Consider the following 27,245-nt stretch of genomic DNA (forward strand, 5'->3'; position numbering starts at 1 on the left):
GCTGTTTCTCTTTGTGTGCACACAGCTGGAAGTCTTCTCTTACCTGCTATCCTGTGTTCCTTCACTCCCTGGGTTCCTGTTCAGGCGCCAATTGCCACGTCCCATGCGGCCCCTGATGTTCCCACGGTGAGGAGGGTAAGAGGCTAAAAAAGGACAAGAGTCAGAATGCAGAGCACTGAGGCCATGTGGAGCTCTGTCCCCTGATGGGAAGTACGAAGAAGCAGGAGGAGAAGTCAGAGGAAGGAGCAAGAGAGCTCCCAGGGCTGCAGTGCATTTATCGATACCCTCGGGAGGCTGAGTGTCACAGGACCCCTCGCTCCCGGGAGGAGCCTGTCTGCAGGGCTTGTCGCAGGTCCCAGTGCTCCTGAGATTAGAGCAGCTTATCCACGTGATTTGCCTCGGGCGCTCTCTTGTCTTGAGCCTGGCCTGGTTGATTTGCAGCTTCAGCTTCCCGAGGCCGGGCCTCCCTTTCTTCCTCTCTGGCCTCTGGATAGAGTGGAGTGGCCAATTGTCTCTGAACTTCCATCAACATTGTACAAATCCCAGGTCTAATGCTAACAGGAGATTCTGGCTAACTGGAATGAATTTCTATGCTTCCCAGCTCTTAATAGCTGGATGTCACCACATACATTGCACAATGAGGTGACAGCACAACTGCCAGATAAGATTTCTGAGATTTAGCTTAAAAGGAAAGTTATGTAGTTTCTTACGCTTTTTTCCCCTGCTGGAATATGAAAGTGATGTGGCAATGTGGGAGCGATGGCAGGAGCTTGGGAAGCGACACTGTACCATGGGGATAGGAACCACTATTTAGAATAAATAGAGGATGTTATTCTACAAGGGAAAGCCTGGGTCCCAAAGGAATGCAGCCCCAAGGTTGGGGCCTGGACTGCTACTATATTCACTGCTGATTAAGTTTCAGGGCTCACCGTCAACCCTGATCTATGTTATACACAGCTCTCCTTAGGCACCCACATTCCCTGGGCCCCTGAGCTCTGTGTGGCTCCCTGATGCAGTCCTACGGGGAGGGGCCGACAGCTATGGCCCTGCTCAGAGCAGGGATGGACACAACAGGCCTGAGTTCTTGGCAGCTTCTCCAGCCACCATGGGTGGGAGAGCCCACTGTTTCTGCACCTCTGACTCAGGGCTGCTCAGGTTTCCCCTCCCTCTGGCACTTAGACCAAACAGCCACCCTCCTGCAGACCCACAGGAGTCTCCACGTAGGCTTCTCAGACTTGAAACCAAATGTTTCTTCTTGTGTCAGCAGCCTGGAGCCCAGCATGCCAGCTCCTGCTCAGCCCCAACCCTCAGCCCTTGTTTCGGGACCGGAGCAACCAGCCAGCCTCAAGCCTTGTCCAGGTACCCAGGGCAGTGGGGCACTACTTCAGGGAGAGTGGGTGCTGTGTGTCTACCCTGTCCTGCATGTACCTCACCACATGGGCAAAGGGCAACAGACAGGGCAGGCAGATGAGAGTCCAGTCCACTCTGCTGTCCCCACCTGAACCTATAAGCTACAACCCCATCCTGGACATCAGGGACACCAGGAGGTATGTGGTGGAGGTGCAGGACCAGACAGGTTTGGGTGAGGCATTGCTTCCTTGTGTTCAGACACACAGTGTGTGGGCTTCTGCCCACACTGCCTGGCCTGCTTGTCCAAGTGACCTAGCCTGATACCAAGGCCTCGCCAGGTGCTGCAGGCCATGGGGGACACTGGACTGGGGCAATGGAAGCAGAGTCTGAGCCAGTCTGGGAACAGGTAGAGCCCAGGGTGGAATCCCGGGCCCACCAGAACCAAAGCCCAGCATCCTGTCCCTCGCTTTGCATCTCACTGGGTGTCCTCAGCTGCAGGCCTGGTGCAAACATATGAGGAGGCCCTTCTGGAGTAGTGCCAAAATGCCCACTGGCCGGGCATCCCAGGGGACACAGGCAGCGTGGACTATGGACAGTGGCCACACTCTGCATCTGGAGGATTTTTAAAACAAAACAAAGCAGTGTAAGGTTACACATAATACAGAACTACAAAAAAAAAAAAAAACATAACAGTAAGAAATCACCTGTTAATAGATTACATATTATCATCTTGGAAATAGTTGCTCAAATCACAGTATCAAAGAATACAAAGTAGACATTCAAACAGAGAGACTGCAAACAGCTGTGTTCAATGATCCAAAAACATTAATATAGTCAGCTATTTAACACCCCTAAACACACTTGCTGTTATATCCGTTAGAGCTCTTTTTTTTTTTCCTCCCTCTCTTTTTTACAACAAAATTTACACATTTTGGATTTTATTACTCCTTAGTTCTTATTACTTTTTTGGGGGGGGGAGAATAAAGTCAAATATGGAAAAACAAAGCTATCAGTCAAAACCAAGGATAGACATAGCACATGGTGTAGAACAGAGTACAAGGTTATTAACAATCGTTATCAACGTTGTCTCTTGTTTCCTTAAAAAGAATTGTCTATCTCATTAGATATTTGTCGATGTCGCTCCCGGCCGGCAGGAAGGACACACGACAAAGTCTGGCAGTGGACAACCTTTTCTTTTATTTTCCTTCTCCGTACAGCCTGCCCTGGGATCACTCCCAGCCGAAGCCTCCTTTGGTCCGCTCCCCGCGGCTCCTTCTGGGCTTCTACTTCCGGGCTTCTTCTTCCCCCCCAGGGGTGGCACCAGTATATATACGGATACAGTGTCCAATCATGTTAAAGTAAGCAAGGCAAGCTGATTGGCTAACATCATCAGTTGCCAGGCAGACTATATTGTTGAGCGGGTTGCTTACGCGGTAAGCAGGAAACTAACGTGCTCGATGGGAGGGGTAATCTACCTCAGGCTTCACTCTTTACTACAGGCCGCACGTCCGCCGCGCAAGGCGAGCTATCACAGACGCGGCTCCCAACATCTCCCCCTATTTTATTTTTTATGAATGTGCGCATCGTAGCCCTTCCTGGACTGGGTGCAGAGGCTTATGCCCTATGCGTAGGCCCACCGTAGGTCCTTGGCTTAGACCCTGGTCGGCCGTCCCATGGTCTGCCAAGGCCCTGAGGCCCTCGTCCTTTTTCTAGGGCCAGGCACAAACTGGACGGAACCTGGATGCACACAAGCTTGCACTCATTTCCTCTCCGTAAAGAAATCCCCTCGGAGAGAAATTTAGACCTGGGCAGCATCTAACAGTCCAGCGGCTTACGTGCAGGATGGGGTAGGGCCTGGCTTAGGTTGAGTCGCACCGGGGGAGTACGCTCTTACCCGTCATTGACTCTCCTACCCAGCTATGTCATAATTTTTTAGAGGAGGAGTGTGGGAAGCTCACCACCCCTAGACTCGGTCGTAGGCTAGGCGAGCGAGCCATGCATATGCCTGAGAATCTTCTTGTCCATTTCGGGCTACCGCTATTTCTATTCATCTTGTTGGTTGGTCTGTGATGGATCTCCGGTAGGGCAGGTCTGATCTTCAGTCGAGGGCTTTGTTGCCCGTGTCAGTCTCTCCGGTATCCACAGTGGTTCTCGTCCCGGTTCCTGTGGGAAAACACAAACCGCGCCTCGGTTCCAGCTGACCACTGGATCCGGGCCCATCCATTGTCCTGTCAGGACATCTTTCCACTTTACCCACCCTTTATGGTTGGGGGAAGGGTTGCAGTGCTCTACAGCTGGGGAGCGATTATCATTATTTAAATTTAAAAAATTGTGTGTGAATAGTGCCATGGATAATCGTGCCTTTGGGGCCAGGCCTTGGCCTACTCCCCCTTTTTGTTTTTGTAAAATTTTTTTGAGGCTTTTATGAGCCCTCTCAATGATTTTTTGACCTTGGGGATTGTATGGGATACTATGTTTTAATTGAACCTCCATCATTTTGCAGAACTCATTGAAGGCTTTGCCTATATAGGCTGGTCCATTATCAGTTTTTAATATTTTTGGTTTGCCCCATGCGGCCCAAGCCGCCAGGCAATGATTGATCACATTAGACACTTTTTCACCTGTTTCTGCTGTTGCGAATATGACGTGAGAACAGGTGTCTGTGGAAACATGAACATATTTAAGAGTCCCAAACTCCTGTATATGTGTGATGTCCATCTGCCAAACATCACCAGGGATCAAACCTCGAGGGTTTACTCCCATCGGTATGGCAGGTTTGTATGTGGCACAGGAGTCACATAGTCGCACGATATCTCGTGCATCTGCTCTGGAAACATGAAAATGGTTTGCTAGTGTCCTGGCATTAACATGAAACTTATCATGGAAGGCACGGGCTCGCTCGATTGGTGTTAGTAAGGTAAAAATCCATAACGGGCGAGTGGCAGTATCAGCAGCCGCATTCCCCTGTGCCATGGGCCCTGGCAGGGATGTATGTGCTCTTATGTGGGTGGTGAAGACCTTATGGTGTCTGTTCTGAAGCAATGTCTGGATAGACAGGAACAGTCCAGCCACTGTGGAAGTGGATCTAATTAAACTGGCAGTCTCAAGCACTTGCATAGCATTGACCACATACCTAGAATCGGAGACAATATTAATGGCTTCTGAGAACCGTTCAAGAATCATTTTAACGATCTGCAGTTCCACCACCTGAGGCTGATCTGGTTTAAATTGTATGGTAACCGGGGGCTTGCCTAGGATCACATAGGCGCCTATCCCCGTCTTGGAGCCATCTGTGTATATTGTAGTTGCTGGGACTAATGGCTCAGAGGCAGTAACCTTTGGAAAAATTATAGGATGCTGAGTGACAAATGACAAGATAGGGTCTTTAGGGTATTGATTGTTTATATCCCCATGGAAAACACATCTCAGAATGGCCCAAGTATCTATGCAGGCAGCCAGGGTCTTGATCTGGCTGGCGGTATAGGGTACTCGGATGGCTTGTGGTCCTGAGCCAAAATGTTGGACAGCTCTATCATGCGCTTTAAGGGCCAATGAAGCGACTGCCTCCGGGTAATGCTCTATGACTTTTGCAGGTGAGACCTTAGGGTGTATCCACAGTAATGGTCCTTTCTGCCAAATCACCGCTGTGGGCTGTAGACTAGTCTGTAGCAAACAGACATCAAAGGGTCGCCCTGGTTCAATTCTGTGTAAGGTAGCCCCACCTAAGGCTTTTTCCACTCTCTGTAAGGCAGCTCCTGCCTCAGGAGTGAGCCTCCTGTGGAAGGCTATATCTGGGTCTCCCTTCAGAAGGTCGAACAGGGGTTTGAGATCTGAATTTGGTATATGTAAATATGGCCTAATCCAATTAATGTCTCCCAATAGCTTTTGCATGTCCTTTAGGGTCTTAACGCCATCCGTCCTAATGGTGACCTTCTGTGGAGAGACTAGCATAGGGGAGATTTTCGCGCCTAAGTAGGTCACCATTTCTCCTCCCTGAATCTTGTCGGGGGCAACATGCAGATTAGCTTGTCTCAGGGCCTCGACCAACTGGCTGAGCATATTATTTAGCATGTCTGGGTCCCTGCCGCTGAGCAAAAGGTCGTCCATGTAATGCATACATCTTATCTTGGGAAAGGATTTCCGTAGGGGGGCCAGTAGGGAATCAAGGTAAATCTGACACATAGTGGGACTGTTGGCCATACCTTGGGGCAACGTTACCCACTCGTATCTGAGATCAGGGCTTTCTTGGTTAATGGTGGGCAAAGTAAAGGCGAACCTATGAGTGTCCTCTGGGTGCAGGGGAATTGAGAAGAAACAGTCTCTAAGGTCTATAACATAAACTGGCCAGGACTGAGGGATGGCTGAGAGAGCCGGCAGCCCCCTCTGGACCGCCCCCAGGGGCTGCATCTGCGCGTTGACCGCCCTTAGATCATGGAGCAGCCTCCACTTGCCAGACTTTTTCTTAATTATAAAAATGGGGGTGTTCCATGGGGAGGTTGACGGCTTAATATGTCCTAATCTAAGCTGTGTACTGACTATTTCTGACAAGGCTAATAGCTTCTCCTTAGGCAGGGGCCACTGAGGTACCCAAACCGGATCATTTGACCTCCAGGTGATTTTGATCGAAGTGGGTAGGAGAGCTTCTTCAGCGGCCCCTAAGAAAAACCCAGCCCTTGCCTACCTTTTTTGTTCTCTACTGGTATTGGGGATGTCCGACCCTGCAGGGCATTGCCCAAGCCTTTGCCGGGGGTATATCCCTGGTTCCTGAGTATATCCTTAGCCTGGGGGGAGCAGTTTGACGTAAGCGTGACATCCATCTGAGTGAGGATGTCCCTTCCCCATAGAGACACTGGCAACTGCAACACAAATGGTTGGAAATGGCCCTGATGACCCTCCTCATCGCACCAGAGCAGGGTTGAAGCACTAACCTGAGGAGCTGACACCATCCCCAGGCCCTGCAGCGTGTTATCTGCAGTGTTGGTGGGCCAGTTGGAGGGCCAATCCTTTCTAGAGATAATGGAACGGTCAGCTCCTGTGTCTAGGAGCCCTGTTATATTCTTGCCATTGACCTTAAGTGAGAGCATGGGCCTTTTACCAAGTGTCATATGGAGTCCCTCAAAGACTTCCCCTGAGGAACCGAAACCTTGACTTTCTCTAATTTTCTGCTTTGAGGGAAATCTCTTGTGGAGACTGGGGAGCAGCAAGAGCTGCGCTATCTTGTCTCCTTTATTGATTACCATAGTACCCACAAGAGATTGAACCATAATTTTAATGTGTCCTGTGTAGTCTGAGTCTATGACCCCCGGGACTACTATGAGACCCCGAAGGGCCGTGGAGGATCTCCCGATCACCAGACCCACGGAATTTTCGGGTAACGGTCCCTTAAAGGTGGTTTCAACCACTTGAACACCCATATCAGACACTAATATAAGTCCTGAGGCGACACTGAGGTCCACACCTGCTGACCCAGGGGTGGCCCTTGTTGAAGGCTGCCACCCTGAGCTGTCCTGTCTCTGGGGCGGGGGCCCGCCTGTGAAGGGGGCCCCCTCTGGCCATTTTTTGGCTCTCTAGCATCTTGTCCACAAATACGGTTGCCCTGAGCATCAAAGACCGACCTACACTCCTCAGCTTTGTGTGATCCCCTCTTGCATCGCCCACAAACATATGGTTCTTTATTCCTAGGGCGAGGCCTAGCATCTGCATTGTTTGGGCAATGACGTTTAATGTGTCCTGGCTCCCCGCAGGCAAAACACCCTCTAGCCTTACATTCCCCTTCTAACCCGCGAGGTCCCCTCTGCTGTACAGCCGCGGCCAGGAGAGCAGCCACTCCCGAGTTGGAGAGCGGCCCCCCTATCTCTCTGCATATCCTAATCCAGGCGTTGAGGTCCTTGTTCTTATGAGGAGCTATCGCTGCCTTGCACTCCTTTGTACATTGCTCAAAAATCAGCTGCCTTACCAGCGGTCGAGCCACTCCCGGATCAGAAAATATCTTATCGGCAGCATCTTGCATTCGGGCCACAAAGTCAACAAATGGCTCTGTGGTACCCTGAATTATTTTTGAAAGACACAAGGAGGCTGTTCCGGCACCGCTTACCTGCTTCCAGGCGCGGAGCCCTATGGCATTGATTTGTTCATAGACAGCGCCGGGGAACTGGGTCTGGTCATCAGCGTGCCAACCTTCTCCCATAAGCATTTCCTTGTTCCACCCCCGGTTTCCCCGATTGGCGTTTTTCTCAGCCTGCTCTGCAGAGAACTCTGCGTACCAGGCTCGCCAATCCAGGTAACTGCCCGAGGGCAGACACGCCTTTGCCAGCTGAATCCAGTCCGCGGGGGTGAGGGGCCCAGAAGACAGATTCTCCAGCATGGCAATGGTGTAAGGCGCAGTCGGCCCAAAGGTTGTAACTGCATTTTTAAGTTCTCTAATCTGCTTTATCTCAAAAGGCTCCCATACATTGCGTCCCTGGCCCATAGCTACTTGTACAGGAAATATCTCGTAGGGGCCACTATCTATCCCAGGTGGATGTACCTCATGAGACAAGCGTCCCCCCTGCCAAAGCCGCCTGTAAAAATACCGACCCGCCGGCGGCGGAGCATAAGACGGCGGCCATGATTGGGCGGAAAATGGGGGCCCGTGCATCACTTCCTGTTCTGGCGAAAGGGGAGAGAGCTCCCAGACGGCCGCCTCGTGGCGAGGAATCGCCTCCGGAAACGGCCCCCAAGGTGGGGCGGAAGGCTTCGCCTCCCTCTCGCGCCGGGGAGCACTCAGGAGCTCTCTACTCCTCCGCAGACCAAGTTGAGCGGAGCGCAATTCGCGGCGCAACGCTGGGAAAGAACCCTGCGACTCCTTATCGAGCGACTTAGGCTCCTGACAGCTGGTCTCTTTGGCCTCTTTGCCATTCAACTTTCCCTCGTCCTCGGAGTCAGACGACTCCGAGGCTAGAGCCCCGTCCTTCTCCTTAGCATCTTTGTTCCCCTTGACGGGCCCCTCTCGGGAGCTCCCTGACTGGGCCTGCTCAAATACCCTGCGTACTTTTGTAAGCTCTTGAGAGCTTTCTCCACAACCACCCTCGCTCTTAGTGTTGCTACCTAGCATGTTTCCCATCTTTTAATATGTTACTCACCGCGTGAGGCCCAAGGAATCCGCCACTTACGCGTGAGCCTGAGGGGAGTCTAAAAGCCCTGTAGGTGCGCGCCACCCAGAGCCCAGGCTTATCCCCAACTCACCTGTCTCGCAGCTCTGTACTGGAGCGTTGTCCACTTCCACGTCTCGGGGGTGATCAGTCCCCGTGCGGGCCTCCAAATGTCGATGTCGCTCCCGGCCGGCAGGAAGGACACACGACAAAGTCTGGCAGTGGACAACCTTTTCTTTTATTTTCCTTCTCCGTACAGCCTGCCCTGGGATCGCTCCCAGCCGAAGCCTCCTTTGGTCCGCTCCCCGCGGCTCCTTCTGGGCTTCTACTTCCGGGCTTCTTCTTCCCCCCCAGGGGTGGCACCAGTATATATACGGATACAGTGTCCAATCATGTTAAAGTAAGCAAGGCAAGCTGATTGGCTAACATCATCAGTTGCCAGGCAGACTATATTGTTGAGCGGGTTGCTTACGCGGTAAGCAGGAAACTAACGTGCTCGATGGGAGGGGTAATCTACCTCAGGCTTCACTCTTTACTACAGGCCGCACGTCCGCCGCGCAAGGCGAGCTATCACAGACGCGGCTCCCAACAGATATTATAAAGTTGGACAAAACAGTAGAGAACAAGACCAATAAAACTTAGGCATTGTAAACATTACAGGACTTCCAAAGGAGACAATAGTCAAACCAGAATGGGCATCTTAGTGAATCTTATTGCCTTCAAAGTAGTTGCCTATACCCTCAAACTTGATACTATCGCACAGAATGGAACAGAGTCTAATCAGTCAAAACAAGATCGTGGGAGTATTACAGGACTTCAAAACAAGTTAATAGGAAATCAAAAACAGTTACTATTATATATCCTAATTTTTTAAATTTTTCCCTTAATTAAAATAAACATAAGAAATAACTAAATAATTTTTTTAAAGAATAGTAGTTACCATAGTGTCTGTCTTTTTCCTTGAAATATTTGGATAAAACTTCATATACTATAGCTTCAAATATTTCCATATCAAGAAGCCCAGAATAAAGCCTTTCTAATTAATAAGTGAAAACTTTATAAGGCTTCAAGGCCACATAATGGGGAATCATGATTACCACATATTTTTATATATTTGAATCATTACTTACATTAGGGAAACTATTCGGTATTCATACATGCGAGATTGATTTATTTCACTTCTGAGTATGGTCTCAAGCTGCGCCCATTTATTGATAAATATCTCAATGTGATCCTTCTTTATAGCTGAATAATACTCCATTGTATAGAAATACCACAACTTTTTTATCCATTCCTCAGTTGATGGACACTTGGGTTGTTTCCAAGATCTGGCGATTACAAATTGTGCTGCTATAAACATAGGTGCACATATATCACTGTGGTATGATGCTTTCAGTTCTTCTGGGAATATGCCTAGAAGTGGAATGGCTGGAATAAATGGGATTTCCAATCCCAACTTTTTGAGAAATCTCCAGACAGACCTCCACAAAGGTTGTACCAGTCTACACTCCCACCAACAGTGCAGGAGAGTTCCTTTTTCCCCACAGCCTCTCCAGCATTTGTTGTTGTTGGTTTTCTTGATCCTGGCCATTCTTTCAGGAGTGAGATGGTATCTCAGTGTGGTTTTAATTTGCATTTCTCTAATGACCAATGATGATGAGCATTTTTTCATGTATTTATTTGCCATTTGCATTTCTTCATCTGAGAATTGCGTATTCATCTCAGATGCCCATTTTTGGATTGGATCTTTGAATTTTGGAGGTCTGAGTTTTTTAAATTCTTTATATGTTTTAGACAAGAGTCCCTTGTCTGAGAGAGAGTTCACTAAAATCTTTTCCCAGTTTGTGGGTTTTCTTTTCACTATGCTGGAGATTTCTTTTGACATGCAGAAACTTTTTAATAAGAAGTGGTCCCAGTTATTGATTCTGGGAAGTATTTCCCGTGCGGTTTGAGTCCTGTTCATGAATTCTCTACCTACTCCTATGTCTCCAAGGTTTCTACCCAATTTGTCTTCCAATAGATTTAGTGTCTCTCTTTTAATATTCAGATCTTTGACCCATTTAGATTTTAATTTAGTACATGGTGATAGACATGGGTCTAGCTTTAGTTTTTGGCAAATGGAGAGCCAGTTTTTCCAGCACCATTTATTAAAGAGACTGTCATTCTTCCAGTGAACCTGCTTGGCTCCTTTATCAAAGATAAGGTGGTTGAGTGTGTTTGTAGTTGTGGTTGTATCTTCTAATCTATTCCATTGATCTTCAGCTCTGTTTTGATTCCAATACCATGTTGATTTTACTACTGTTGCTTTGTAGTATAATTTCAAGTCAGGGATTGTGATGCCTCCTGCTTTGTCTTTGCTGCTTAGAATTGCCTTTGCGATTCTAGGTCTCTTCTGGTTCCAGATGAAATTTAGGAGTGATTTCTCTAGATCTATAAGGTATGTTGATGGTATTTCTATTGGGATTGCATTGAATCTGTATAAGAGTTTTGGGAGAATGGCCATCTTCACAATGTTTGTTCTTCCTATCCATGAGCAAGGGATGTCTTTCCATTTTCTGAGATCATCTTCAATTTCCTTTTTCAGTGTATTATAGTTTTCACTGTATAAGTCTTTCACTTCTTTCGTAAGAGTAATTCCTAAATATTTCATTTTTTTGCTTGCTAATGTGAATAGTCCAGTTTCTCTTATTTCCCTCTCTGTGATTTTGTTGTTTGTGTATAGGAATGCTATTGATTTCTGAGTATTGATTTTGTATCCAGCCACATTACTGAATTTATTTATTGTATCTAAGAGTCTTTCAATGGAGTTTAGGGGGTCTTCTATGTAGAGTATCATGTCATCTGCAAACAATGATAACTTAACTTCTTCTTTTCCTATCTTTACCCCTTTTATTTCTCTTTCTTGCCTAATTGCTCTGGCTAGTACTTCCAGTACTATATTAAATAGGAGTGGTGATAAAGGACATCCTTGTCTTGTGCCTGATTTTAAAGTAAAGGCTTTCAATTTTTGGCCATTTAGTATGATGCTGGCTGTTGGTTTGTCATAAATGGCCTTTATTATATTGAGGTAAAGACCATCTATTCCAATTTTCTGTAGAGTTTTTATCATGAATAAATGTTGGACCTTATCGCAGGCTTTTTCTGCATCTATAGAAATGATCATGTGATTCTTATTTTTGGCTTTATTGATATGGTGGATTACATTTATTGATTTGCGTATGTTGAACCATCCTTGCATTCCTGGGATGAATCCCACTTGGTCATGGTGTATAATCTTCTTGATGATTTGCTGGATCCTATTTGCCAATATTTTATTGAGGATTTTTGCATCTGTGTTCATTAGGGAGATCGGTCTATAGTTCTCTTTTTTAGTTGGGTCTTTCTCAGGTTTTGGTACTAGAGTAATATTTGCTTCCAGGAATGACTTAGGAAGGATTGCTTCCCTTTCAATTTCATTGAATAGTTTGAGGAGTGTCGGCATTAGGTCTTCTTTGTATTTCTTGTAGAATTCTGCAGTGAATCCATCTGGGCCTGGGCTCTTCTTGGTGGGTAAGGACTTAATTACATTTTCAATTTCAGTAACAGAGATTGGGTTATTCAACAGTTTTACATCCTCTTGATCTAGCTTTGGCACTTCATATGCTTCTAAGAATCTGTTTATTTCTTCTGTGTTATCAAACTTTTGAGAGTAGAGGTTTTCGAAATAGGTGTTGATGATCTTCTGTATTTCTATTGGGTCTGTAGTGATTTCTCCTTTTTCATTTCTTATTGCATGAATTTGAGCTTTTTCTTCCCTTTTTTTAATAAGGTTGGCTAGGGGCTTATCGATTTTATTTATTCTTCAAAGAACCAACTCTTTGATTCATTGATTCTTTGGATTGTTTTCTTAGTCTCTATTGCATTGATTTCTGCTCTGATTTTTATAATTTCCTCTCTTCTTTTGGCTTTGGGCTTGACTTGCTCTTCTTTTTCTAGCTGTTTGAGGTGTAGCATCAAGTTATTTATTTGTATTCGTTCTGTTTTCCTGATGTGGGAACTCAGTGCAATAAATTTTCCTCTCAGGACGGCTTTCATTGCATCCCACAAATTCTGGTAAGTTGTATCTGCATTTTCATTTTCTTTTAGGTATTGTTTGATTTCTTCTTTAATTTCTTCTGTGACCCACTGATTACTCAAGAGTGTGTTATTCAGTTTCCATGTGTTTGTGGGATTTTTGCAGTATCTTTTATCATTAATTTCTAATTTCAGAGCGCTATGATCTGATAACATGCAAGGGATGATTTCAGCTCTTTTGCATTTGTTTAAATATGTTCTGTGAGCTAATATATGGTCTATTTTAGAAAATGATCCATGTACTGCTGAGAAGAATGTGTATTCTGATGTTGTTGGGTGGAACATTCTGTATATGTCTATCAAACCCATTTGTTCACAGGTATGATTCAGTTCTGTTATTTCTTTGCTCATTTTCTGTCTGGTTGATCTGTCCCTTGGTGTCAATGGCGTATTAAGGTCTCCTGTTACAATTGTGTTACTGATAATTTGAATTTTCATTTCTGTTAATAATTGTTTTATATAACTGGGTGCTCTGGAGTTTGGTGCGTATATATTTAAGATAGTTATCTCTTCCTCTTGGAGTTTTCCCCTTACGAGTATGTAGTGACCTTCTTTATCCTTTATGGTCATTGTTGGTTTGAAGTTCACGTTGTCTGCAAGCAGAATGGCTACTCCTGCCTTTTTTTGGATTCCTGCTGCATGAAGAATTGTTTTCCATCCTTTGACTTTCAGTCTGTGAGTATCCTTCTGGGTTATATGGGTTTCCTGTAAACAGTATATGGTTGGATTTTGTTTCTTGATCCATTCTGCTAGTCTGTTTCTTTTGATTGGTGCACTGAGACCATTTACATTAATGGTTATTACTGTTAAATGTTGGTTAATTGTAGGAATCTTATCTCTCTGCGGTTGCATCTTTATCTTTCTGTTCTGTTTAATTATTTGCTTTGCTTAGTGGTTTTTTCCTTTGTGTATCTAAACTGTCTTTCAATATTTTTTGCAGGGTTGGTTTGGTGTTCATGAAGTTCTTCAGCTGTTCTTTGTCATGGAAGTATCGTATTTCACCATCTATTTTGAATGATAGTTTTGCAGGATATATCAGTCTAGGTTGGAAATCATTTTGCTTTAGGATCTGGAATACTTCACTCCATGCTCTTCTTGGCTTTATCGTTTGTGATGAGAAGTCTGCTGTGATTCTGATAGGTTTTCCTTTATAAGTTATCTGTCTTTTCTCTCTGACAGCTTTTAATAATCTATTCTTGTGTTGGATTTCTGGGATGGTGATTATTATATGTCTGGGTGTAGTTTTATTTTGGTTATGACTATTTGGAGTTCTATATGCTTCACTGATCCTGATGTCAGTTTCTGATCTCATGCTTGGGAAATTTTCAGCTATTACTTCTCTAAATATCCTCTTGATATCCTTTATGTTGTCTCCTTCTTTTTCATTAATCCCTATCATTCTTATGTTATTCTTCTTTGCATCGTCTTGCAGTTGTTGAATTGTTGTTTCCTGATTCCTTGTTATTTTTAAAAGATCTTTCCTTTCCTGTTCACTAGCTGCGATCCTGTCTTCAAGGTCTGAAATTCTATCTTCACTTTCATTAAGGCGGTTTTTACAACTTTCAGTGGAGTTTTTTATTTCCTGTATATCTCTGTGCATCTGCATTATGTATTCTGTTTGTTTCTTATATTGCTCGTCTAGGGATTCTATCTTTTTGTTTAGTTCCTCCAATTTTTTATCTGTGTTTTCTTTAGATATATTTAGAATCTCTTTCATTTCTTTTATCATTTCTTCTTTTATCTGGGAAATTATTTCGAGTTTGAATTTCTTTAAAGCTTCCTGGAGTTGCTTGTCAACTTCAGTAGCTATTGTGTCTGATATATGAGGTGGATGGGATATATTTTCTTCTAAATACATTCCTCCTAGGGTTTCCTGAGATGGGCTGGAGGTTTGAGGTTGTAATTTGGTCTTTCGTTTTGTCATTTTCCTATATTTCTGTGTTTCAAGTGTTATTTGAAAGCTTCCTCAGGATCTGTTGAAAATCCCCTTCTATGTTTGCAGCTACTGAGACTCTGGCACCATGCTACCCCAAGCCATTGGGCCTGCAGAACCAATGGCCCTCCTCTGCTTGTTCAGAACTCCGCAGTTCCAGACAAGCTGGGCCTCAGGGACACTGTGCGCCCACCTGCCCCTTGGAAGCTCCACAGCTCTTCAATCGCAGCCGGGCTAGGATACTCACCACAGGCCACAGTGCCTCAGGAGCCTGTGATCCCTCCCTGCTTGCAGAGATATCCACAGTTCTCCAGACAAAGGAAGGGGCTTCTGCAGGCACTCCAGATCCGCCCAGCTCCTCCTCTGCACACCGATGGCTAGGCGCGGCTGGGCTCGGGGGATAGTGTAGACCCGCCCACCCGTCGGGAGCTAAGCAGACCTCCAAGTGTAGCCGGGATGGGGAGGCGGATGTAGTGGCCTCTAACCCACTGCTCCACTTCACTGCACCCAGAAGCCTGGGGGGTCCGGAACAGTCTGAGATTTGGGCAGAGTGTGCTGGGCACTCACCACAGGCCGAGGTGCCTCAGGAACCTGCGATCCCTCCCTGCTTGCAGAGATATTCAGTCCTCCAGACAAAGGAAGGGGCTTCTCGCATCTGGAGGATTTAATCAAGCAAGGACCCTGGGCCAAGGCAAGGAAGCCATGGAGAACCCAACTGTGCACTGTGGACAACTCCAGGCAGAAGCAGGTTCTGGTTCCAGTGGCCCACTGAGGCAAAAGTCCAGCAGTGTGGACTGCTGGGGCAGCAGGAGGCGGAGTGAGATGACTGTTAGGTGCCCTGCAGCATCCCTTCTAGCAGGATGGCAGCCCAGCGATTGCTCACAATCTGTGCCCCTGGGCTGGAGGGACGGTGGATGGCCAGGGTTTCTCCTGTCATCCACTTCTAGAAGAGCCACTCTTGGGGCTCTCGAGGCCTTGGTCTCCTGTGTTTGTCTTGGATTGGAAGTGGAAGGAGGATGGGGCCCTGGGAGGGAGGTCTGAGGACCTGCAGGGCAGGAGCATGGTCAGCTGGCATCCTCCTCCCCTGCCACCTGCTGTAGTGCCCAAGTCAGAGTACAGCTTGGCTCCGGACCAGTGGCCAAGCAGGTGGGAACTTGGGAGTGTGGCTGGTGACAGGGTTTCCATGGGTGTGACCATAAAGCCTCAGCAGTATGGAAAGAACAGAAAAGATGGCCAGGCCACTGGGCTGGAGATGTCACCAAGAAGAGCCCAAAGAGGCCTAGGTGTGAAGCCAGCCTTCCAGGCAAGAAGGTTTGCCAAGCTCCGAGGACATAATACAGACCAGCGATGGTGAACCTTTCCAAGATGGAGTGCTGAGCTGGGAGCCCACACCCCTTCCTTAACCACAGCAAATGTCCCCCCTGTAGTGACACCCGAGTGCATGGCTGTGGGCCCACGTGGAGCGAGCTGGCTCGTGGGCTGGCAAGGAGGGCTTCGTGACAGCACGACACGGGTTCACTGCCACCGATGCACCCCATGCTGCTCCCCTGTCCCTTTGGCTCTGCAGCGGAGTTAGACATGGAGCCAGTGGTTTTCCATCGCCCTTTTGCCTGGGGCCCATGGACACAGGAGCAGGAGTGCTGTTGACATGGGCACCTTCTGTGGTCAGGGGACATAGTCACCAGGTCCAGTGAGCAGCTCGGCAGAGTGCAGGCAGCAATCCACAAGCACCACACATCCTTCAGGCGTGTCCCCCATTCTGCTCACCTCCCTGAGGGCAGGTCCATCATCCCATTAGCAGCTGAGAAGCACAGGCTCAGTGAGGACACACAGCCACCTGACTCCCAGCCAGCAGCAGGCCACGTCTAGCCCGGAAGCCCGGCCTTTCGCCTCCATCCCATGCCTCCTTGGTTCAGGACCGGAAACGCTGAGGGGGGCTGCAGGGTCCAGTGCATGGAGGTGCATCTGTGTGTCTGTCTGTGAAGCTCTGTGGCTCCAGTCGGTAATGCTGTTTAATTCATATACCCCGCAGCAGGCCCGGCAATGGGGGAGAAGCACAGTCAGGAAGAAACGTTATTTGATGAAACCCCGCAGCTTTTTTAAGAGCATGGCAGATCCATTATATAAAATTTCTTAAGCCAACAGTAAAATTAGAGTTAGAGAAACTGCCACACAATGTCAGGCAGGTGCACTGGACCACGAAGTTCCCTCTTCTCCCGGGCTTTCAGAGTCTGGTAATTTAGCAAGCCTGGAAACTGTGAACTGGGGTGGATGGACCCAGTCAGTCATCGGAGAGACGACGTTTCTTCTGATGTTCCCAGAGGGGAGAAGAGCACCTGTGCTCTTCTGGAGCTGAGTCCCCCCGGGTGCTGAGGGTCCCTGCAGAGGTCAAGCCCCAGACTTACTGATTCAAACAGCAACTGTCTGCGAGCTCGTGACTCTGAAACAGGGCTGCTGGGCCGAGCTGCAGGCTGCTCTGTTGGGCTGACTCCTGCTGGCCCTGGCTGACCCTGTGGAGGGCTGCGTGGGGTGGCTGTGCCCACAGCCTGCAGCCTCTGGGACATGGCTGGGCCTCTGCCTGGTCTCCTGGCGGCAGGGGGGGCCTTCCTTTGCCGCCCACTTGCTGACTCCCATTGGCAGAGCCAAGCCGTGAGACCCAGCCACAAGCGAAGAAACTCCAGAAAGATTGTGCCTGCTTTCTCCTTCTCCTCTTCATTTTCTTTCGAGGTCCCTCACGGAGCCATCCCATCACACATCCCTGATGTCCAGGGGCCCAGGGTAGAGTGTGGCTGTTTCCTTGATATCTCCCTCCAGGTGTGGCTCCTCGGGAACCAGAGTCCTAGGCAATAAACAGGCGCATTCTTTCCATCCCGTCCCCGCTCCAGTGTGGGACAGGCAAGCACAGGCCAAGCACCATGCCCAGGGGCAGCGGGAGGAGTGGTTGCTGTGCAAGCCGGCTGCTATCTACTGGGCCCACCTTGCTGGGGGCAGCAGGAGTCCTCCAGGCCCTGCGTCTGCGCCCTGGCAGCTGGTCTTCCCACTCAGGGCTCACCAGGTCCTTGAAGCACTTACCTGGCTGTCACTTTTACTACTTCCTGTGAGGAAGTAGCACATTAGAAAAGGACTCAGCGCTTAGGTTGTCTGTGAGTCACAAAAATAAACTATTAAATGTTTATTCTGCAGACATGAAATATCCTCAGTCAGTGATGGCAACCTTCTAGAGCTTTCAGTGATAGCCAACAGCCCTCTGTGGCATTGTGCCATAGGTTCACCACCCCTGTCCTAGATGGACAGGGCGCAGGACAGATTAGTGTCTGGTTCCCATCAGGGAGGATGAGGCTCATTGAACCAGTGGGCACCTCCCATTCTTAGCTTTTGTTTGGATCCTAGTTTGTGTATGACTTCGCTCTCGGCATTATGGTACTGTACGGTGCAAAATGTCTAGTCACGTGATCTTGGGTAAGTGTGTCTCGGGGTAATTTCCTTTATGGGCACAATCTGAGACTGACAATGTTTAGCATCGCAATTATACAGGGAGATGTCAAGGATTTTCCATGAGCAGGAGAGCTGTAGACAGTAGATAATTGATGGGGACCTTCCTGACTTTTAATGCCCTGAAGACCTTGAAGGAGGTGAGAAACTTGTTTACAGTGATCCAGGCTTAAACTGCAACTCTGTTTTTACATAGCCCAGACTACTTCAGGTATCACTACACACCGATCTCTCCATGCGTTGACCGTAATATCAGAGGAGAGTTTGTCATTTGCTCTATTGGGAACTTAACAGAGTCGTTGGCCACACCAGGAAGTCATGTGCCAGAGAGAGCAGTGCTTCTAGGCATGCTCAGCCTGCACAAACCGTGACCCCAACACCTGGGGCAACCCCCAACACCTTTGTTGGTCTTCTACGGTGGCCTCACTGGGACATCTCCAGACCCAAACGTGGTATTACTTTATTATAGATGTCTTTCCTTTCATGTCTCTCTATAATTTAATAAATTAGAGTTATAGCATCATATTGATTTTTAAGACATCATATATGAAGGTAAAATAAATAAATCAGCTGTGACTTTAGTCTCAAAATAGTAAAGAAACCATCATAAAATTCTCATTTGAAAAAGAGGCATCACATCTGGTGCCACATCTGCTCTTGGACAGGAATTCAGAAGGTGCAGTCGGACCCGAGAGCAGTCTCGTCCCGGACTCGGCTGGCACCCAGGACACGGTGGGCAGAAAGACGGGGTTAACCTGGAAGACGGAGCTTCCCACTCAGATGCCGTCTACTCTCTTGCAGGCTTTCACAACACAGTAATCACATGGATTTTATTTTTATGGCTTCAGACAGGCATTTGCTTAATCAGTTTTATTTCATTTTGTCCTGGAATTTGGCCAGGCCAGCCCCGTCCGTCAGATGACCGAAGCCTCGGGTCCCAGCTCGGCAGCTCCTCTGTCCTCTGGGCTCAGGCTTGATGGGAGGTTGGTAAGCCCTGCCCCAGCTCCGGCCCTCCGCTTCCTGTTCCCCTGTTGAGCTGAGGTTGACTCACCGTAAGGGAAGGGGCCCAGGCCAACAGCCTGCACTGGACTCGGTGACGCTGGTGGTGACACCAGCCTGTCCTATCGAAGTGAGTCTTGCTTCCCCAGAGCCCAGCTTCCCCTGCATCTTCTGGGGGCTGATAAACCATCCAAAGAGATGATGGATGGTCCATGCATGATGTCTTTAGTTTGAGGGAGTAGAAATTCAATTATTGTTTAGTCCCAGAATAGTTTGCTCCTCTTGCTTGACAATGAGCCTGAGCTCCTGTGTCCCCATGTCTCTGAGGCAGGCGACATTCAGTCACAGTGGGGCCTTTTCTCCACAGCAAGATGAGGTCTCTGGCCTACTTACCATGCCTCTCCTCGACCTGGTCCCTGACATTCACCCTGCCCTGCCACCGTCCTCCCTAGTCTGACATCACTGCTCATCCCCTGTAGATGGAACATCAGCTGTCTTCCTGCCCCGACACCTTGCCACCCCCTCTCTGTGGCCTGATGAGGATGTAAACGCCCCAGCTGGCACGCATGTGAGAGAGGCCTCCCTCCTTCCTCGGAGACTCTCTTTTGGGAGGTGGACACGCCTTACTGGCCATGGGTATTTTCTGGCTCACAAATCGGCAGTCATATCCTGGGTGTGGCCTAGCCTAGTGTGAAGTGTGCAATGCTCAGCCACATCAGGGCGAACCAAGGGGTATTCTTGGAAGCCAGGAAACACTGGCTTGAGATCGTGCCTTACTTCTCCTCTGGAGAGATGCTGATCGTAGCCACTGTTGGGAGTGGGAAGGCAACTGTGCAGAACTGCAGTACACAGCACAGCACAGTGTCTGGCACCCTTGGTGGTCGGGCAGGTGGCTCCACATGACGTGGCTTTTGCGTGATGTGCCCTGACTGGTGTGAATGTGGGCTGGGAGACAGAAGGCACAATGGGGTGTGCGGGGTGTGGTTACGCTTCATTGAAGAGACACGGAGAACAAAGAGACCTACAGGGACCTCCAGGGACAGCAGTAATAAGGACCCGATGGCCACTCTAACATGGCTACATAAAACCCTGCTTGTTTGACCCTGAGACGGCCTTGCCTTCCTGGTCAACCCCAACTCAGTGTTCTCTGGGGGCCGGGGGAGCAGGCGCTGTATGCTAATGAGTGTTCAGCTCTGCAGTGTCGTAGTCACGAGAGCAGCTGACATTCTCTCACCACACAGTCACCTTCCAGCACTGCATGTTTGTTTTAAATGCACCACAGGATCTGCCCCCTCGACAGTTGTAGAGGTCAGTGGCACAGGGAGGGTGGGTGGAGGGATGAAACCACGTGTCCTGTGCAGCTGGGAAGGGCGCAGCCACCTCCCCTCCAGTCCCCGAGAGAGCGAAAGCTGCTCCCAGGAGCTCCAGACAGCAGGATGCCAATCCATAAGTGCCACGCGCTATTTATGATTTGCTGGGTAATCCATCTGGGTTTATACGTTTAATGTTTTCACTTCGATAGGTGATAATTTTGGTTGGATTTATGCATCCAATAATCAACTGGGAAATACTTCTGATTCAATAAGATACATTATGCAGCGACATCCCTCTCCATAAGTAATGTCTCTGGGTTGCTGTGCACTACTGGAGAACTCATCACATTTTTTTAAGAGGACTATATAAGACTTTTAGGACCATATCTTTATTTCAGAACAAAGACAAACTATTGCAAGCTGAATCCAGGGTGTAGCAGCGCAGTCATGCTAAAGCCTGACCTGATTCCCGGATGCATCTGGTCAAGTCGGAAGATGTTCACAGCCTCTGATCAAATGAAGGGAGAAGCAGAGAGAACGTACGCCCCAGCCTCACGCCGGCGCCCTTGCGAGTTGTACCTGGGGTAATCTGGAGAGGCAATCACCTCAGCAGCAGCCGGTCAGCTGCAGGGGCGTTTGCTTTGCAACCACTGGTGTGGAAAGCGAGGCTTTCAGCGCAATGGCTCCTTTCTGCCTGGCGCTGTCGGGGGTCATGATGAGGCCTCCTCTAGAATCCGCAGCCTTTGACACCCTGTGACAGCTGCACTGAGTCTAGAGCTACTGAGCAGGACCCGCTGAGGCCCACAGGTGGCCACGGTGTCTTCAGAGACAGCTCCGGGTAGACTCAGGTTTTTGAAGCTCTGTATATCCCCCCGACTTGAGTACCTCAAAGCCTGCAAATAGCATCCATGCCTAAAAACCCATCTTAGAGCTCCTCTTTGCCTTTGTGAAAGGGAACTGTAAGATGTTAATAGTTATCAAGGGCATGCCCCCACTTTTTAAGGGCTTGGCGCATAGTCAGTCTCTTAATCCTTGAGGGGGCTCATGACTCTCTTATGATCAACATCGAAAGCTGAGAGGGTGCTTGCCCAGGCCTCACAGTGAGACGAAGCCAGGAGCAAGTCAACAGCTCTCCAAGCAGCAGGCGGCACAAGTCCTTCAGTAGGAAGGTGGATGCAGGCAGGGCACCGTGTGTCCAAGGTGACTGTGTCTGTGCACTGCAATGCGTTCTCCACATGCACACCTCAGATCTTATTTTCTTAATGTTCTCTTTTAATTTCTTGTCTTTTTGAGACAGATCTCTATGCAGTTCAGGCTGGCCTTGGGCTCACTTTGTAGCCCAGGCTGGTCTTGAACTTGCCATGATCCTGCTTCCTCAGCCTCGGGAATGCTGGGATTGCAGGAGTGCCACCACGCCCAGTTTAATGCTGTCTTTGGATAAACAGAATTTGAAAATTTTTATCCCAATTTATTAGCTTATTGTACTGTATAGCTTTTCACTACCGTTACAAAATAACCGAGAAAGTCAAGTTACAGAGGAAATATTGAGTTTGGCTCCCAGTTTCAGAGGTCCCTGGTCCACTGGCTCCATCACCTGAAGTGATACAGAGACATCGTGGTGGCAGATGTAGAGGAAGAGGCTGCTCACTTCATGGCGGCAGGAAGCTGAGAGAAACAGAGCCGGAGGGAAAGAGACGGGGTGGGGGAGAGCATGCACCTGTGCTGACAGCTTTCTCCTGCCTTTGTCCCGCTGGCCCCCGCCTACCGGGTGGTGGGGGGCCCCTGCACCCCATTTGCTGTCTCATGTGCTGGCACACCCAGCAGTGTGTTTCACTGATTCTCCTCGTTTCTCCCAGTCAAATCAAAGCCAGAACCGCGGTCAGCCATCGCACGCGGTCTTTCCTTTCACCGTTAGTGATTTTCCCGGTCTAAGACCTCCCTTTCTACACCAAGGTCACGGAGATGCTTCTCACGTTGTCTTCTAGGAACATTTTAGTTAAGGTTTTCAGGGTGCAGTCCGTCCTGGGCTGATGCTGGGGAGCGTTGTGAGGTGTCTGTCATGGTTCATCTTTTTCCCGTGTAGACGTCCACTGGCTGGCACCATTTGTGACTGCTCTGTTAGCTTATCCTGACGCCAACCGCACCGTCTCAATCAGGCTAGCTCTCGGGACAGTCTTACAGTTGGGTAGTGTAAGTCTGCCGGACTTGGTCCTTTTTAAAGATACTTAGTCCATTAATCTAAATTGTTTAGTGTTCTTTATACATTTTAGTATCTGCTTGCCAATTTCTGCAAACCAGGCTGCCGGCATTTGGCGAGAACTGCACTGAATGTACATACAGATCATGAGGGAGTGATAGCGTGTCTCCCCTCCTCTCTCCTCAGCTGTCCCTGTCCTCACCCCTGGGACCTGTCAGCGTGTTAGGCTCTGTGGCACTGAGGTTCTTCCAGCGTGGTCAGGCCTAGTGTGACCACAGGGTTCTCCGACACGGAGGAGGAGGCGGCAGCGCGGAGGTCAGAGTGATGCAACAGCCAGAGAACTTGCCACGCTCCTACCGGCTTTGAAGGGGGACAGCTGCCTGCACAGGAGAGGGGGTCTTGATCCCCCAAGAGCTTCCAGAAGGAGCACAGTCCTGACGCCTTGATTTAGCCTCTCTGAGACTTGCACTAGACTTATCTACAGAGCTGTGTGACAATATGTTTGTGAGTTTTTAAATTTTTCTTTTGGTTTGTGAGACAGGTGCTTGCTATGCAGTTTAGGCTGGCCTTACACTCACTGTGTAGCCCAGGCTGGCTCAATCCTGTGGCAATCCTCCTGCCTCAGCTTTCCGAGTTCTCAGATTACCGGCACCCTCCACCATGCATTGCAATCTGTGTTACTTCAAGCCATTTAATGTGCAGTAATCTGTTACAGCAGCCAAAAGAAACTAGCAGAGATAATTGATATCTTCATAATATTGAACTTTCCAATCTGTGAGCATGGTATGACTCTGCATTTATATAGATGCTCTTTAATTCCTCTCAGTAGTATTTTATAGCTTTCAGTCTAGCAGGCTTGCCCATCTTTCATTAAAATTATTCCTCCGTATCTTACATTTCTTGATGCATAGCAGATCTGTTATTTGAAGCAGAAACCTCCCAAACCAGAAGAAATTAGAAGGCAGTGTTCACAATCCTGGCACATGGCTGGAGTGGACTCTGTGCTGGAATGAGGAAGCCCCAGCACCACCGTCTTGGAGGCCCTGCACCGTGCTCTGGGGGCTCTTCCCGGTTCTGTCTATGAGGAACCAAGAAAGACCTCTGGGGACCTGGAGGAGGAGGGGACCCCGCAGACTTTGCTGGTCAGAGAAGGCCGTGCTTCCCCCAAAGTGCTCCAGAAAACTTGGTGGAAAAGTTGCAGCCAGGGAAAGGAGAAGGAAGCATCAGGGAAAAAAATCTGTGTTCCTGAAGAAACACTTGCAATAGGCAGAGTTAGCTGCAGGAGTGTAGACAGCTCCCTCCTGGGCATTCCCACCACACCAGCGGGGTGCCAGCAGGAAGACAGGGGGTGACAGCCAGCACTAAAGAGGGAAGGACACTTAGGGAAGCCCAAAGCCAAGAAGGAGACAAAAACAAAAATACCAAAGGAATCCGCAGGCTCTGATATCTGTAACTACAGAAACACACACAATCCTAACTAGGTAGCCTTAAATTCTCAAATTAACATCCTGTTTACTCGACTTCCTAATGCAAACATGCATGATCAACTCTTTTCAGAAAGATCACGGAGGGACAGAATTATGAAAATTATTATTCCAAAAACTTCGTGATCCCTGTAAGGATCCTCCAAGCCTCAAGCCATCCTCTCCCTCCAGCCTGCTGGTAGTTCCGCCGCCTCCTCTGCGCTGAGAGATTGGCCAGGTTTTTGCAGATCTGCCCATCAACCTGCCAGAGCCACCTTGGCCTTGCGGTTGGAGACTCTCCCACTGAAACCGGTCACCAGCTCCTCTATTGCTCACAGCATGTACTTATTCCTCAAAATTTTCTAGTGCTGCCAGAAAGGTGACCTTTTCATCTTAAGCCTCTCTCTTTCTATTTTTAAAAATTTCTTCCCTGTCAGAGACCCTTCCCACAGCACTGGTTACTGGGGACTCCAGTCTCCCTCCTGGAGTTCGGGGGCGTGGCAGGAGGGAAGATCAAGAGCCACACTGGAGGTGCAGCAGGTGTCCTTGGTGACAGTTGTCCCAGGGAACAAAACACCCAGAACCGTGGTACTGATGGATCACATCCGGTCAAGGACAGTGGGCGGAGGGCGCTGAGTGTCTCCGGAGCAGCAGTGGTGGCTGCGTGGATGGGGAAGAAGAGCAAAGCTTCGTGCAAGGACAGGGCAAGTCGGGGCAGCGAGGAGACCGGAGTGTCCCCAGGACCTTGTGGTCTCAGCAGCCCCAGCTTGGCTGGTGAGCGGGCAGCAGTCTTTAGCCTTAGGGCTTCCAGCTGTGACCGGAAAAGTTTCCATGTTTCAATCTGGCTCGAGGGCAGGACAAGGACGAGCGTGGACGTCCCTAGACTCAGTTTATAATTTGTGGTCCCTAGCACTTCCCTCCTATTTCTCCTCAATTCCTGCCTCAGTGGTTCTGATCTCCTTTTGCTAATTGTGTACCCACTCTTAATTGTATTCATTATTAAATGGTTCGCTTGACTGGCCCGACTTAAATATTCCCTGGTTTCCTTAAGCCTTGTCTAATGGTCCAAAAGAAGGTTCAAGCCGCTCCTTCTGAGACCCGTGCAGCTGAGCCAGCATTTTACTAAGCGGAGTTTATCCTTATTAGTCAGTGTATCCTCATAGCAACAGACTAGATCCCTGACTTAAGAACCTGGTGCCTTTCTTATAGGCTGTGAACCACCTCACACTCTCCCTATTCCTCTCTAGTCCTCCTTCCTTAACAGTCGATTCTAACCGTAATAGAGCAAAGTACCTATGTTTACTAAGTACTTTGTGTCCCAGGTGCCACCACTTAAAATTCTTGATCATTTCCGGGATCATAGTTTTGAGCTGGACAAGACGAGTGTGGGCTGTGTTAAAACCAACGCTCGCCACTGCTCTCCTAAACTGATTTTGGATTTAAACCAAAAAAATGGCATTTCTGATGTCAGACTTGCTTGCCTGGTTCTGATATTTTGGCAGGAAAATATAAATTTTTATCATCTTTAGAATTCTTGAAAATCAACATAGTGGTTTAAGAGTTACTTATGCATGGTTACTAGAAAGAAATTCTACTTACACTGGGCTAATAAAAAAGCAGTTTATTGTAAGCCATGAAGCATCCCAGAGTGTTGAATTCCAGCAGCTACAGCAGCCGTCACAGAAGCAGAAGGTCACCCAAGCGCCCTCCACTGTGCTCTTGCTGTCTTTCTCTTCCTGTCCTCTGCCTCCTGGACCCTTGTCTCTGCTCTGCATGCGCCTTTCCTTTTGTCCTTGCAAAATACCAACTGTGAGTGCCACATCCATCCAGGTATTTGTTGTTCATTTGCCAGGTATTTGTTTTTAACACAGCCCACACTCATCATGTGCAGCTCAAAACTGTGATCCCAGCAGTGCCATTTCTAGTTACAAACGCTGCTTCCTCTGAAACTAGGAGCGAGACTGTGACAGGCTGACTCTGGTAAGAGGCCAGCCTCCTCCAGCCGGCTCACACTGCCTGACAGCCAAGGACATATCGCTGCACTGTCCCGTCCAGTTAGGGTCCAACATGCTTTTCAAGAAGGGCATATCAGCTCTCCACAGCTGTGACACAATATGTAAGGACATCACCTCGCAGGAGACATGTGCTTGGCTCATGGTTCTAGAGGTCCCAGCCTGTGTTCACCTAGAGCGTGGCACTGGGCTTGTGCTGGGGCCAAGCATCATGGTGCTGATGGTGGTGGGGCAAAGCTGCTCACCCCACAGTGGCCTGGACGCAGAGAGGCCTCACATCACACAAGGCCCCGTGCCCAACTCCCACAGTGGCGCAAACCCATCAGTGGATGAGGGCCGACCCTCATAGCGTCCCCAGTGCCTCGCAGTGGCTGCCCCTCGGGACCAAGCCTTCAACACAGGAATTTGGGGAAGACTTTGGAGATTCAAGTTATAAAACAGTGGGTGTGGGCAGCAAATAAACAACAAATACCTGGATGGAATGACGGTCGTCTCCTATGCAAGGCTTGGACAAGCGAGCATTTATTTAACTTATTGGCTACTACTGCCAGGATCGATAGCTAATTACCTCTGGCCTTGTAGTTTGGGGTAGATTGACGTGAGAGCAGACTACTCTGTTATCTCATCCCATGAAGACAGTGTTACTGTGTTTACATTTTTATTACAATTTCTTCTAAATTGCTCATTTCATGGATGTTATAGAAAATACAGAATTAAATTACATTATTCCATAAAAGCATATGTATCTTAATAAGTGTTCTCGGTGCCTAAGAAAGGGCTTGGGAAACCCAAAGATCACCCACTCTCCCTGGATTTCCTCACTGCTGGTAGTAACACTAGAGGCCAAGATAAAACTTCAGATTTTTCTCTTAAAACTTACTGGCTCATTGTTATAATTCTGGATAGAGCTAGTTGAGGAATAATAGGTCTGGTCTGTGCTTTGTATCCTCTCTTTTCTGTAAGCAGCATCAAAATCATTTACTGTATTAAAGGTCAAGATTGAACTTTTCCTTTAAAAATAAAACCGTCACATTTTCAAAGTTAGAGAGAAGATAAAAATAGTTCCTTTAATTCCTAAAAGTAAGACCTCAGTAATTTCCTATCAATGCTAAATAATAACCATAAAATTAGCATAAAATCTTGTAATGTCTCTCTCTTTCACACACACACAGTCAATCACACAAGTGTGACAGTTGGCTCCTAACTCAGTCGTGCATTTCAGAGTTCACTGTGTGGCTGAGTT

At 48.2% G+C, this 27,245-nt stretch overlaps 1 long non-coding RNA gene across 1 annotated transcript; it reads left to right on the plus strand.

Annotated features, from left to right (window-relative positions):
- LOC111755077 (uncharacterized) lies at positions 1-27,245 on the plus strand. The gene is made up of 3 exons (XR_002789672.2): positions 1-135; positions 1,268-1,359; positions 22,714-27,245. It is a non-coding gene; the product is annotated as an uncharacterized LOC111755077 (long non-coding RNA).

Source organism: Cavia porcellus, unplaced genomic scaffold, assembly GCF_034190915.1.
Source record: "Cavia porcellus strain 051 isolate PalLab524CR breed Dunkin Hartley unplaced genomic scaffold, mCavPor4.1 scaffold_12, whole genome shotgun sequence".
Classification (NCBI taxonomy): Eukaryota; Metazoa; Chordata; class Mammalia; order Rodentia; family Caviidae; genus Cavia; species Cavia porcellus.